The 10,636-nt window shown below is 38.4% G+C and overlaps 1 protein-coding gene and 2 pseudogenes across 2 annotated transcripts in view; 2 read left to right on the top strand and 1 right to left on the bottom strand.

Moving 5' to 3' along the window:
- The window catches only part of LOC149039099 (uncharacterized), a 3,299-nt pseudogene extending 656 nt beyond the window's left edge, over window positions 1–2,643 (top strand). The window contains exon 1 of the transcript XR_016180325.1: window positions 1–2,643. This exon is cut by the window's left edge and continues 656 nt beyond it. The product of XR_016180325.1 is annotated as an uncharacterized LOC149039099 (transcript).
- LOC149039089 (small ribosomal subunit protein uS7m-like) overlaps window positions 1–10,636 on the bottom strand; it is a 60,278-nt gene that overhangs the window by 3,510 nt on the left and 46,132 nt on the right. The gene's annotated exons all lie outside the window — the stretch shown is intronic.
- On the top strand, window positions 4,052–5,499 carry LOC149039098 (uncharacterized; annotated as a pseudogene).

The following is a 10,636-nucleotide window of genomic DNA, read 5'->3' as shown; positions in this document are numbered from 1 at the left end:
TTCGGCCTTGGTGCCAGAGCGCATTCAAAGCCCCCACCAGCAATACCGACAACCAGCGGAGAAGCATTGCTACACTTAGGCGAAATGTGTCGTCAACTACAAATCAAGCTTTATCGGTTTGTCTTTCCCCGCACAAGTTTTAAACATATCAATTACAAAGTTGATGCCATTCACCGCCATTTAAACAAGTTCCAAGACTCCGCTGCTCAGAAGATATGGGAGTCGATCCAGGAGAGGTTTCACTGGGATGAGACTCACGAAGAGGCAGTCACCTTACTACAAGACACACGAAACATCGAAGCTCAACCTAAGATCTCCAAGGATTCGCTTCAACGCGCCATAAGCATAACCGCTCAGTCAAACAACTTGGAAGACAATTGGCTATCAACGAAGCTCCTACACGAACTGCTTGAAATCTGGGAGACTGATCTGTCTCAGTAAAACATTACTTTATGTAAAAGAAATTGTGTGATCGGAAGAAATTACTTCTCCTTGAAATGGGCGCACAGGCCTCCATAGTTATGTAAGTCATGTTGGTGATGTTCCAAGCTAATGTAGGCTGAATTGATTACGTAGTTTGTATCAGGTGAGAATTTGTCGTTTCGTAGCTACGACTACGATAATGGAGCTGAGCATTAGGATGACTGATACCAATACTTTTCTTATTTTTCTTCCTTATACTTATTGAAGTTAAAATCACAAAGGTCTATCGACACAAGGACGCTTTCGCTTTGTTCTTCGATGCTATTGATTAATGTTACGTTGCAACACTTCAATTTTAGCCATTTCTGTTTTAGATTTCTTAGATATTTAGACTTTGTGTGTTAATTTGGGTCAGTTCGTAAGGGAAGTGAAGTGTTGGATTCGTTTGCACATCCGTGGGCCAACAAACTATATTCCACTAATTCAACTTAATGGTTCTAAGTTCGATCGGTAACTATACAGTCAGTTAGGATTATGTTCATTTTAGCACGCGTGATGCAGTACTGAAACAAAGGCTAACTAAACCTCTTTTGATTACAGTTTTACCTTTCAAAATTGGGTTGATTGCAATTGATTTTAAGGGTAAGCTTACCGCAAAAAATCTACAGAGGGAGTCTAGAGTAAACTTAATGCAGGGTAACTCTTATATACTCGCGCATGTTTATATTCTCTTCGCGAAGGATTCTCTGGTAATAAGAAACTAATAAGTGGAGATGTATTGAAACGAAATTGAATTCACTTTTCTGTCGATTTGTTATGGTGTCTAAAAATTACTATTATTCAGACTCTGTTTTGAAATGGTCGATGAAGAAAGTCAATCGTTAGATTCAAGGAATCTATATGGTTTCGCTGTTGATCTCTTATGCGCTTTAAGTGTATTGATTTAGTCGGTTTTTTGATGCCTCTTCCATTACATTTTCTGAATGTATATTGTAGTCTATAATCGCAAAATGATACATTCATTCGTCGATGGCACAAACAACATAGTCATCGTTTTCTCTGTTCCCGAATAAAGGTATTCAAAGCACTCGTTTCTCAAAAATTTGACGCTTCCCATGTATTTTCCACAATTTCCTGTTATTTGAATTGCTACACCCCAGATTTGTTCTGATTGGTCGGGCAATGGCACCACAAAATAACGCAAGCGCTAAGGAATGTGCTCAGCTAAGCATGTAATTCTATCTTTAGAGAGCATTCAGTTTCCGAACGGAATACATTAAATCGTAGTATGATTTACAAATCGATCGCATCCACTCAAAGAACTAAACGGATAAAGCATTAAAAAAATAACACGAACACCACCAGGGCATCAGTTTCTTAGAAATCGGTTATAAACTTCCGTTTGCGCATGGTCGAATATCTCACAAGAAATAACTGCGAATAAAATAGATCTAACGCTTACGTTTCATATATTTTTGGTTAATGATGCCAAGAAAGAAAAAGTACTTGTTGTGGCGACCTAAGGTCACAATACGGGTAAAAAAGAAAACATTTTCATCCTTAGATACGTGTAGTTTTAACGCAAACAAATCAGTCACATCTCGTTGCAAAGCATTTGAATGGAAGAATATGCCGCGTCGTGAATTATAAAGAGCGACTACCTGCCTACCGTCACGCTGATGCTCATAACTCTGACTCAGTAAGAAAGGGACGAGCCGAAATTTTCGTACCGTTTCGGTAACGAAGATCGCCGTTTACATCCTGCCCTCAATCATGATCATAAATGAACAACTCCGGCAGATTACACCGAGCGAAGACTTTGATCCAATGGCGGTTTTACTCGGGATGAATGTCACTGTAAGAAGAGAACTGTATCAAGAGACTTCGAAATTTATGGTTGATGTACCAAGTTCTTGTTCGTAGCCTTTAAGTTGGGTAAGGAACTTTGTTGAGTGATGGCTTTGACCAAGACTCAGGAAATAAACGTTACAATTATTTCCAATAATCAAAGCAGTCCAACCATCACGAATGATGTCCCTCTTTCTCAGTTGTTTACCACGTATCGAAACTGGAATCTCTTACGTAAATCGATAAAAGGACAATTCCTCTCTTTCAGTCGATTCCATTGTCTGGAATTAATCTTTCAATGTAACGTTTCAATAAACAGTATTTCCTCGAATAACACCTATTCTCTAAAAAGGCATCCTACCCCGAATAAGCGCCTTCTCCCCCCTCCCCCCCCGCATCATTGGCCATAATTTCAAATGAGCGTCCTTCTCGTATAAGCATAAGCGCCCCTTCCTCTCTAACTTGCTTAAATAGCAGGGATGCATTAAAATCCTGTTTCCATTTTCACTTTATACATAAATTTTTAAGCTTCAGCTACAGCGATATCAGTACAGATGAATAATAAGCAGCTCAATAAATTAAGCGCCCTCTTTCTAATAAGCTGTATTCCAGCAGTTTAACTTAGTGGTCCAGGGTTCGTTTGAAAACGCGTGGCAAGTCAGGGTTGTGTTCAGTCGAGCACGCTTGGGGCATAAATGGCGTAAATACCTGAAAATATAGTTTTATTCTCGCTATGATTTTATTGGCCACAGCGGACTGATGCATGTGGTTGTGTCAGAATGACAGAATTCATTTTTCTGTAATTCGCTCTAATATCAAAAAGCTAGTGCTACTCAAACTTTGCTTTGACTCGATTGATTACGAATGCTTATTAACAAATTCTAGGAATCTCAATGGTTTTTCGACAGATCCCATGCTCTTTGCATGGGTACGAATCTATTGTATATGTTTGGGTGTCTTTTCTAACACAGTTCTGTTAAGCTTTTTCTTTAATTCATTTTTGCCTATTATGACATAGCGAAAGTTCCATTTCGATTTTTATAACATAACAACGAATCTATGTTTTTCTCTACTTCCAAGATATTGGATGGTGGTTTACCCATTTCCTAGAAATTTGGATGACGCAAACACATTTGAAAAATACCACCTGTTAAATAAAACTCTAAACACCAAGAACGGTTGTGATTTGTCCGGCAATGGTATCTCATGACGACGCCGCACGAAGCAAAGACCCTGGTCGAGCAAGTTATATTTTCAGAAACCTGCCTGATCACTGTCACCCTCCCATTTCTAGAGTTCCTTTCTTTCTTTCTTCTTCCTTTTTGTCTATCTTGCTCTTTTTCTGAAAAAGCAAAAACAAAACAAAAGGAAATCATTGAAAATGTCTTTTACCTCGAAATGGTACTCATGGTTATGCTCGTCATTACCCGAAATTATATTTATGCCGTTGCTTCGGCTTGCATCGCATGAAAATGTTAAACAGCGCGACACTAATTTCTTAGAATTAAAAGCAGCTTTATATCCGTGCAGCGCATATTTATAGGATGATATATTTTTAAACAAAACAATGACGTCATATAACATGATTCGTGAACGTTCCCTCCCTTCCGTTTCACCTTAGGGGGGAGGGTACAGCTACACATAGGCGTATAAATAGCCACCCTGTTGGCACGTGAGCTCGAACCACTGAGGTGAGTCATTCTTAGAAATTACGTAAAAAAAACTTTCTCCTGAGCACATGCGCAGAGAGAATCTTTCATGAAAGAGAAAACGGATTGTGTTGACAGCAGAATAACCTTCCTTCGAATAACCTTCGAATAACCGTCCCTTTTGGCCAGTTAATATATATAACAAGATCCACGACAGTTGCAGTTCAACTATCATGGAGTCAGGTAGGACTGATGATGAATTCCCGCAGTTCCTTCCAAGTGATCTCAACATAGGAGCTATAGCAACTGTTGTGGGAGGACAGCTAGTCGGTGAGAGAAACACACCAAAAGCCATAACAATCCGCGAGCATGGCGAAAAGATCGATAGCCTTGAGAAGGAGATCAAAAAGAAGGATGATGAAATCGTTTCCCTTCAGAAAGCTTTACAGACTCTTTAGGAACAAAATGACGAGCTTAAAAGCGCGCTTGACACAAAAGACGAAGAGATTGGTACCCTAAAATCGAGAATCGACGAGCTGGAGGACGAGAAGACGGAGTTGCAAAGGGAGTTAGGATCGGTGAAAACCGATCTCAGCCTTGTGCAAAAGGAAGTTGATAAGTTGAGAAAGGCGAAGTCAAGCCAGGAGCAAACTAATTTGAAATTGAAGCAAGATCTCGAAGGGTTCCGGAGAACCTTGGAAACAGTGAAGGAAGATCGGGAGAAGAAAAGAAAGGAGAGCGAAGAACTTAAGAAGGAACTGAGGAACATTAAAGAATCGCAACTCAAAGGACTTCTTCCTTTAATGAGTGGTGCCAGAGTGCTTCCAAATAAGCCCCTGCCAGCAATACCGAAAACCAGCGGAGAAGCATTGCTACACTTAGGCGAAATGTGTCGTCAAATACAAACCAAGCTTTATCGGTTTGTATTTCCCAGAAGTGTTAAAGATGTCAATTATAAAGTTGATGCCATTCACCGCCATTTAAGCAAGTTCCCAAACCCCAATGCTCAGAGGAAATGGGAGTCGATTCAGAAGAGGTTTCACTGGGATGAGACTCACGAAGAGGCAATCACCTTACTACAAGAGACAAGAAACATCGAAGCCCATCCTGAGATCTCCAAGGATTCGCTTCAACGTGCCATAAGCATAACCGCTCAGTCAAACAACTTGGAAGACAACTGGCTGTCAACGAAGCTCTTACACGAACTGCTTAAAATCTGGGAGACTGATCTGTCCCAGTAAAACATTACTTTACGTAAAAGAATTGTGTGATTGGAAGAAATTACGTCTCCTTGAGATGAGCACACAGGCCTCGATAGTTATGCAAGTCATGTAGGTGATTTTCCAAGCTAATGTAAACTGAATTGATTTCGTAGTTTGTATTAGGTCAGAATTTGTCGTTTCATGGTTAAGTCTACGATAATGGGGCTGAGCATCAGGATGACTATTATCAATACTTTACTTATTTTTCTCCTTTACACTTAATGAAGTTAAAATCACAAAGGTCTGTCGACACAAGGACGCTTTCGCTTTGTATTTCGATGCTATTGTTTGGAATAAATGTTTCGTTGCAGAACTTCAACTTAGGCCAATTCCTGTTTCGATTTCTTAGAAATTTAGACTTTGTCTGCTAATTTGGGTCAGTTGTTAAGGAAAGTGAAGTGTCGGATTAGCTAGCACACTGATCAGTGGGCCAACAAACTGCATTCCACTAAGTCAACTTAATGGTGCTAAGTTTGATTGATAACTATACAGTCAGTTAAGATTAAGTTCATCTTAACACGCGTGATGTAGTACTGAAACAAACGCGTACTAATCCTCTTTAGTTTATCATTTTCATTTTCTTCAAAATTAGGTTTCGACTTTGATTTAAATTCTTAGGGTAGACTTATCGCGAAAAATTAACAGAGTGTAGAGTAAACTACACATGCATGTTTATATTCTCTGTGAGAGGGATTCTCTGAAAACTAATAAATGGAGACGTATTGAAACGAAATTGGATTCACTTTTCTGTCGATTTGTTATGGTGTCTAAAAACTATTATTACTCACACTCTGTTTTGAAATGGTCGATAAAGAAAGCCAATCGTTAGATTCTAGGAATCTATATGTTTACGCCATTGATCTCCTATGGGCTTAAAGTGTATTATTTTAGTCGGTTGCCTCTTCCATTACATTTTCTTTATGTATATTGTAGTCTATAATCGCAAAATGATGCATTCATTCGTCGATGGCAAAAAAACAACATACTCATGGTTTTCTCTGTTCCCGAATAAAGGGATTCAAAGCACCCGTTTCTCAGAAATTTGACGTTTTCAATGTATTTTCCACAATTTCCTGTTATCTGAATTGCTACACCCAAGATTGGTTCTGATTGGTTTAGCAATGGCAGACATCGGTTTCTTAGAAATCGGTCATAAACTTCCGTTCGCGCATGGTCGAATATCTCACAAGAAATAACTGCGAATAAAATGGATCTAACACTTACATCTAATAAAATTTTGGTTACTGATGCCAAAAGAAAAAAATTCTTGCTGTGACGACCTAACGTCATAATACGGATAAGAAAGAAAACATTTTCATCCTTGGATACGTGCAGTTTTAACGCAGACAAATCAGCCATACCTTGTTGGTCTTGTTGCAAAACATTTGATTGGTCGGAGAAAATGCATAAATTATAAAGAGCGACTACCAGCCTACTGTCACCCTGATGCCCATAACTCAGACTCAATGTTTGTTTCACTTGGGGGTAAGAAAAACAATTTCGGTTCTCGATGTAAATCCTCCACAGATTTAAAGTTTAAATTTAGCCTTTTTGTACGGTCGCAAATATCCTTTTTGCTTTAGAATTGAAACGTAAGAAAAACAATTTCGATTCTCGATGTAAATCCTAAACAGAAGTAATGTTTAAATTTAGCCTATATGTACGGTCGCAAACATCCTTTTTGCTTAAGGATTGAAACGTAAAAAAATTGAATCGAAATGCTCACAACAGAATAAAACCGTGGCCTTAATGGGGTTAAAATGCGAAACCAGTTTGCCTCATTCGCTGACAGAATGGCTGATTGTAGTTATACCGTGGCTTGCATCAGAACCTCGGTCACAAATGATGCGCGGAGAAATAGGTGACGAATTTTGATGCGAACACCGAAAATTAGATAAAATGTCACTGCTTTTACTAAATGCTGAGCCTCGTCTGTAAAGTAGGCGATTCCAATTCTTCTGTTGTTAATATTTAGTACAGATTTAAATACTCATGCTAACCTTGTGTCAGCCGGTAGACAGACATTATTTTTTTTGGGGGGTATTTCAACTTTCACTTTCTTTCAAGTATTCTCCTGTTTCAGGATTGAGAAAGAAAAAACCATGTCAGCTCAAAATCACAAATTCGTGAGGCCAATTAATTCACTCTACACGGGAATTCACCGAAGAAGAAGACAAACCTGACCTGAAACCATATTTATTGATTTTGTCCATCTTCGTTCTGTCGGATCGCGCAAAAATAACTCACATCAGTAAAGAAAACCATACGTATTTAAAGACTATAGAAGTAATGCAGCTTTTTTCACTGATTCTGTGTACATCCCAAAACGTAGCTTATTTATCTGTTCAACCTCGAAAATTATGGTTTTTTTTTATCAGGGTTAATTCCAAGAGTAAGTGGAATTCCGTGAAATTGAACTCTTGTTGAATTGCATAACGCAACAGGTTACTGTCTAGTTTATTTCCGTCCGTATGCAAAAATATCAGAAATTACTATTGCAAAATACTTGATCATTGTATCAAGCGCTTCATTGTGAGAGTAAAGAGGCATGTTTTTTTCAAGGGTGGAAAATATGGGAAACACTCAAGAGAATTCGAGATAAAAAATTAACTGCGTGGCCGAAATTATCGTGTACAAATGAGGAAAACATCTGGGAACAAGTTCTCGAGTACAGGGGTGAGTTCGAGGGGTACTCTTCGACATCAGCAACCGAAGTATTTATTAACAAATTCTTAATCGTTTTGTGAAAACAAAAGTTCCGAATCACATCGTGTCACTTACAAGGAATTGCATAGTCAAAATACCCTCCAGGAGATCCACTGCTGCGACCAAGTTTCATTTTCGTTTAACGCTATCAACGAATATTTTGAGCTCGAAAAACCCCACCTGTTACTTCCGTGTTAATGCTAAATGTTGAACCAAACAGTTCAGGAAAAAACCCAAAGAATTTAGATCATTTATTCAAACAGCCAACGATTACCATACAAGTTCCCTTTGACATCATAATTTCTAATTATGTAAGGAACACGACTTCCATAACTTGCATATTAGTGTTTCTTTCTATAGCTTACTACTTCTCTAAGCGAGTCTCAACTAAATGATTGCAAGACCATTTCTTCAAAATAAGTTATCTTTGTATCATACCGTGAAACAATTGGATCACAAACAGTTATTTTTGTTTAACAAAAGTTGTAACATCAGTTTAAAATCCCCCTCTATGATTGCAACCTCCTGTTAAGAAAATCAAAGGAATTTGGACGCTTACAGCTTTTCCCTGTGTCACGTTATGGCAGCATTTTAAGGCTTTGCACATATGTATTTCATCACTGATCAAGAAAACAAATAGACCTTTTCCTAGAAATTCCCACACCACGCTAAGCTTATTTTGTGGGCAAGGTTTCCTAGAAATTACCTTCATTTATAATTCAAGTAAATCCTACAAGTTGTCTTAGATATGTTGTTCCCCTCACTGCATTCCATCAACCTTTTCTACTAATGACTTGTGATTTCAGGTTGGTAGGACCGACGGCAAGTGTTCGCATGGAAACATTCATCAAATGTTGCACGTAGAGTGAAACAACAGTAAATCCTGTAGCAGCTGTAACAATTGTACATGAAGGTAAGTGCTTTACTGTCACTGCCAAGCCTTTGGGCGCAAGTTATGTGAAATATCAGAGTACTAACAATGAAAATGGACCATAGATTTAAACATTAACAGTTAAAAATGGTCAAAACCGTAAGGTGTTGGGAGAAGGGAAAAGAAAGTTTATCCAAACTTAGAAATTCTATCAACACCTCGAGATACTGTTAACTGCCTTTCTCTCTCTCTCTCTCTTTTTTTTTTTTTCTTTTTTTTTTCATGGCTATAATTCAGCTGATCTGAAAACAAATATCACCTCTCTATTGTTACTTGTAAACTTCGCCCTTTCTTTAGGTGTAGAATTAAAATCTTATAACAGCAAATCGTCAGGAAGTGCTTGATTCGTGTCCTTTCACTCAATATGAATTCATTGCCAAGGATCAGTTACAGTATTGACCAGTTGATGATACTCAGAAAGACGGTCAACCCCTTTGAATTGTAGAAGGTAATTTAGTGTTAACAACTGGGTTGAAAACGTAAATTAGCCACCGTAAAGAGTAAAAAAGCTGACGTTTCGAGCGTTAGCCCTTCGTCAGAGCGATTAGAGGAATTGTGGGTTGTGTATGGATTTATATAATAATATATACATATAAATCCATACACAACCCACAATTCCTCTAATCGCTCTGACGAAGGGCTAACGCTCGAAACGTCAGCTTTTTTACTCTTTACGGTGGCTAATTTACGTTTTCAACCCAGTTGTTAACACTAAATTACCTTCTATACTCTCCCACCGACGCAGCACCACAGTTTCTTTAGAAACTTACCCCTTCATCCCTTTGAATTGTGACATGGCCTGGAGCTATTCATCATAATTTTTTCCTCTGTTATTTATTTTCAGTTCCAACCAAACAGGAAAATTATTTGTATTATCTACGAATAAATATGGAAGAAATATGGAAGAACTGGAAGGTAACACATGATATGCCTCAGAAATGTATGGAAAGGAAGTCACCCGCCCAATTCTCGGCCTCGGATATGATGTCCTTGGCCGGAAAAGTGATATATTTTTTACGATAATTTTGATTATGTTGCAGTTCTCAATTACTAAATAGGTCTGGCAAGATCGTGAACAGTTAAATTGTGAAATACTTGCAAAAACAAAAGAGAATTGTTTGCTTTCAAGAACCAAATTCAGGAATCGTAACAGTTCTTGATTCTTTATAACCCATTAATTTACGTTTGGATCGTTTGCTGATTTCTAACTTGCTGCAATTAGAGCTATGGAATATCTTGGAGACTGGTGTGCCCACGGACTTCACTTCACTTCACTTCCTGTGTATGTTGAAGTGAGCTTATGGAAAATATCCTCTTGCTGAACGAAGCACACAGGCTTCGAAGTTTATGGTTGAAGTACCAAGTTCACGTAGGCTTAACTTATTGCGTAGCCTTTCAATTGGGTAAGGAACTTTGCCGGCCGGGAGTGGAGAGATAGCAGGGATGCATTGAAAACCTGTTTCCACCTCCACTTTATGCATGAATTTTAAGCTTCAACTACAGCAGCATCAGTACAGATGACTGATAAGCGCCCCCGAAATTAAGCGCCCTCCTTCCAATAAACTGTATTCCTGTGGTTCAACTAAGTGGTCCAGAGTTCGTTTGAAAAACTTTGAACTATATCAGGGTTGTGTTCAGTCGAGCACGCCTGGTAAATAAATGATATAAATAACTGGAATTATAGTTTGATTCTCTGTATGATTTTTTTGGGCTACAGCAGACTGATGCATGTGGATGCGTAAGAATGGCAGTATTTATTTCTCTGTAATTCGCCCTCATAACTAAAAAACTAGTGTTACTGAACTTGATTATGAATG

This window comes from Pocillopora damicornis, chromosome 10 (genome assembly GCF_964200805.1).
Source record: "Pocillopora damicornis chromosome 10, jaPocDami1.2, whole genome shotgun sequence".
NCBI classification, from domain to species: Eukaryota; Metazoa; Cnidaria; class Anthozoa; order Scleractinia; family Pocilloporidae; genus Pocillopora; species Pocillopora damicornis.
This window is presented reverse-complemented; position numbering and strand designations above follow the sequence as displayed.